Here is a 4,614-nt window from a genome sequence, read left to right on the forward strand (position 1 = left end):
GGTTTTTTTTTGCAAAAAGAGCATGCCACGCACCCGTCTTCTCAATATGGTCACGGGCACCGGGCCCTACGCCATGCTGTCATGCCCCGTCATTGTTGCCGGCGTATAGAAACGAGATTTGCATCGTATTTGCACGTTCGAGCCAAGTTTTTGCACCACTTCGATGTATGCCACAAGTTCTAGCACTAAAGTGACCATCTGCGTCAAGTGCGACCTTTTCAGAATCAGGTCACAAGCCATGGAGTATAGTCGTGCTTGCTTGCATGCTTTACGGCGTGAAAAATCGGTTTTACCGGCACGGTTGTTCTCATGTAATCAACCGATTAATAGAAGTATAGTCGAATAATAACGCACGGAGATATTTTCCAAAAGCAGCTGAGATATGGTGGATGTTATTCTCTTAGAAATTTGTGGATGTGGATGAAACGAGACGTGGGTGTGACTGCCCCTCCTACCCGCTTCTTCTTTAGCCTTGCTCACGGGGCAGCCAGGTGCCAAAAGTCGGTATAATTGCTTGATCTGACATGAGACAGTCTACAGAGCAATTGATCATGATCAAATTTGTAAGCCCTCCCACAAAAGGTAGCAAAAGTAGTAGAGATTTTGTTCCTTGGCATCTCATCAAGCACACTTCAGCGCTCGGCCTCAAGACCCTCGAAGCAGGCCACAAGAGCAATGTACTTCCTCCGTAAGGTAGCGATCTAAACGCTCTTATACTCCCTTCATCTAAAAAAGTCTGTCTCTCAAATAAATGTATCTAGCAGCAAATTAGTGCTAGATACATCCATTTGGGGGACAAAGTCGAGACAAGCTTTTTGAACGGAGTGAGTATTTATTTACAGAGAAAGTATTACTGCATTAGTTATTGAACAGAACTGAACAGTGTATTAGTGTATTATCGCCTCCTTGCTCCATCGGTGCCGCTGGGAAAAGGGGTTCGATCGAGAGAAGATAATACTAGTATTGGCGTGGGTGACGAGGATATCCGATGACCCCTCCGTCCCCGCCAACTTTAAAGTTTTAAACCACCTTGTTCTTTTGAGGAACCAACTCCACAGTTTCCTTCATGTGGCGGCATCCCGTCCCTCTCGCAAGCTAGTATATATTCCATGCAACGCGCCAGCATTGTGGCCACACACACAGTTGCAGGAGAATCATCTTGAGAGGGATAGATGTCGACGCACTAGCTAGGCACTACTGATGCGGATATGTATACACCGCGTTGTGAGCCTTTGATCTGCAATGTGATGATCGACGATTCTTCCGGTTTCCTACGATAAAACGACGCTCATTGTGCCCAGGACTATCAGCCGGTGCGCAAAAAAAAAAAATCGCACATGAAAAGAAGCAGTCTAGAATAGGTACAACACCATGCCATTGCTTTCCAAGGTAGAGCCAAGTGCACTCATGTGGAGATGCAGCTGGGCTCATCTACACCCGGATGTGAATAGGAAAATAAAAAATAGCAAAAAAGTCCGAATTTCTTTATGGTGCAAGATGTCCGAATTTGTTCATGTGGTTCAGCTTGTTTGGACATTCGAGGAGCTCATGACAAAAAAGACAAATTTCTGGTGTCTACGAAACTTTTGAAAACAACACTATCCACACTGGATTTTATCTTTTTTGCCACGACCTCTTCGAATGTCCAAGCAAGTTAAATTTTGCATGAACTTCATGCGTTTAAGCATCTTGCATCACAAAAAAATATTATAATTTTTTGTTTTTTTCGTTATTTTTTAAAGATTTAGTGTTCTTTTTATTTTAGTGTTCATCGAGTGTAAATGAGCCCGGGCACCAAATTAAACTTTCGATAGATATGGTGGATGGTATTCTCTTGGCATAGATGCCTCGTGTCCCTTCGTCGGCCCTCGCCCACCGGGCAGCCGGGTGCCAAAAATCGGCCGGCCCTTGACCTCTTTGCTCTCACAACAGGCAGCAAAAGCAAGGAAGCAGAGCCTTTGTTCCTTGGCATCTGACCAAGCACTCTTGAGTGCTCGGCGGCAACTCGAGGTCGGCAGCTCGTGAACCTTGGAATCAGGCAACCCAACCCAAGCAACGCACCTCGCAAAGCGATGGAGAGATGAACAGCATGTGTGCAAAGAATCCTTAATCATTATGTGGATTCATGGTTCGCGTGGGTCTCTTTCTCTTGCCGGCCGCGGAGCTCCGGCGCCGGACACACTGATTACTTGTCGTCTCCGAACAAGCTGCTGAGAGGAAAAGAGGTCCGGAGTGGAGTGGGTGGAATGAGTGAGGAAGATTATCCCAGCAGCGGCGTGAGGCGGAGAGGCTCGGAGGGGCCGTGTCCGCCGACCTGGTCGTTTTCCGTGTCCCGTTACCTCGACGGTGCAAAGCGTACGTAGGGCACGCGCCGTGCTGTGGCCAGTGGCCACACAGTGCTCATGCGGATATGCTCCGCGACGTGAGAGCCTAGGCCCTAGTGGGCGGGCATGCGCCGTGTCCCCGCGGGCTAGGCTGCTTTCTAGGGTAGATAGATGGCCGGCTTCGTTCAGCAATTGACGTGGCCACATGATACGATCACGATTTTTCAGCAAAATGCTTTTGATATACGATAGCAGCTAGCATGGCGCGCAAGGCCAGGCATTTCTGTGGCGAAGTGATTCGGTGGGAAAGAAGATCCAATCCTTGCATTATGTCACTCATAACTGATTTGACACTAACATACATATGCTTAATTAGCTCTTCACCAAGCAGAGCGCATACGCACGCGCGCCACACCGCAATTTACCACTCCCTCCGTCACATACGCAGGAGCCCGCACCTTCCACACTGATAGGACCATGGCTGACGTAGTTAGGTCCTCAAACTGCGCCTTGTAAGCCGAGAAAGCAGAGTACAATCCAACCTTGGTGACCCTTCTTGCAAGGACCCCCGCGTCGCCCCCGCTCGGGCAACTCGGGCGGGATCCCAACCCTAGCCGCCGGGGGCTCCCAGTCCTTCCATCCCTCCCTCCGCCGCCGCCGAAGGACGCCGCCGGCCTATTGCCCGGGGGCTGACGGTGGTGGCGGGGGCCTTCCCTCTCTCCCGCGCCATGGGTGCGGTGCGGAGCCAGGAGGAGTTCCGGAACTTGGCCACATGCCCATTGCCAACCGTGACGGAAGTGGCAGCTGCAAAAAAGTCCCTGTCTTCGTCAGTTCATAGCATACCCATACCAATACACGGTCTTGTGGGCTCTTCCCACTTGAACCAGAGCCATCGAAGTCTAATAGCCTTAGCAAACTTGTCCAAGTTGAGCACACCTAAGCCACCATGCTTCTTAAGCTTGCAGGCGATGTCCGAATTGACTTTCCATTTCTCACCAGAAACCTTGTCGGTGCCTGCCCACAGATAGGCGCGCCAAAAATCATTATGAATAGGCCCCTTTATTTGTTGTAGTATAAGGGTGAAAAAACGCCCTCAAATTTGTTTCGTCACACTGAGCCTGCTCGGTAGTGTGAAAAGCAGCATCTTTTCGGCAAATTCCCTATTTAACGCGCTTTTGCGTAAAATTTGTAGAGCTTCACAGAATAACCAACTAGCTGGGTCGGCCCATGCAGCAGTCCAGTTAGGGAAACTTCTGGAAGATTCATTTGGTTTCTACTGTTTTTTTACTACTACTTTTACCGTTTTCTTCTGTTTTTTGTGTGTTCCTTTTCATTTATTAAAATACTTTTATTCTTAAAAATTGGTAGGAAAATTCATAATTTGTTCCAAATTTCAGAAAATATTGACCTCTTAAATATTTTTGTTCAAAATTTTGAAAAATGTTCCTGTTTTCATAAAATGTTCGTATTAAATTTTTTTTATAATTTTACAAATTTTTCCCGATTCATAATTTTTCATATTTTCAAACAATATTCTCAATTTGAAAGCATGTCCAAATTTAAAGAATGGTCATGTTTTTAGAAAGATCGAATTCTCACAATTTTTGAAATTTGTTCATGTTTTTAAAAAGTGTTCGCTTTGTCCAAAAAAATCACTGCTTTAAAAAATGTTTCACAAATTATTCCAATTTATAAAAATGTTCACACTTTTTAAAAATAATTTTTGCATGTGTTTATAAAACAATGAAATAAATGAAAAGCATTGGTTGCTATAGTAGCCAGGTTGCTACAGAGCACAATGGGCCAACCAAATGGAGGCACTCCTTCTGCGTCCTGCCGACTACTCGCCGTAATGCGCGGCACATAGGGAGCTTCGTCTTTTCGGATGCAACTATGCCTCGCTAATAGCGAACTTGTACGAGCGCTCGCTTGAAGTGCCTAACCCAATAAGTCGGATCAGGCTTAGGGCCTCAAGTGAACGTCTGCATCCTTCGTCTTTTCTGCATTTTGGATTTTTGTTAATTTTTGTTATATTTGAAAATATTCCTAATATATTTACCATGAAATTTTTTTTACATAAAAGTTAAGAAAAAAATTATTGTGTACTTCCAAAAATGTTAAACATGCACAGAAAAATGTTTCAACTGTATACATAAAACGTACCACGTGTATTGAAAAAGTAGACATCAAAACATATATATGAAATAAAAAGTTAATCAGGTATTTAAAAATGTCAAACGAGTATAAAAATGTTCCTATTCTATATAGAAAATGTACAATGTGTAATGTA

Source organism: Triticum urartu, chromosome 2 (assembly GCF_003073215.2).
Source record: "Triticum urartu cultivar G1812 chromosome 2, Tu2.1, whole genome shotgun sequence".
Classification (NCBI taxonomy): Eukaryota; Viridiplantae; Streptophyta; class Magnoliopsida; order Poales; family Poaceae; genus Triticum; species Triticum urartu.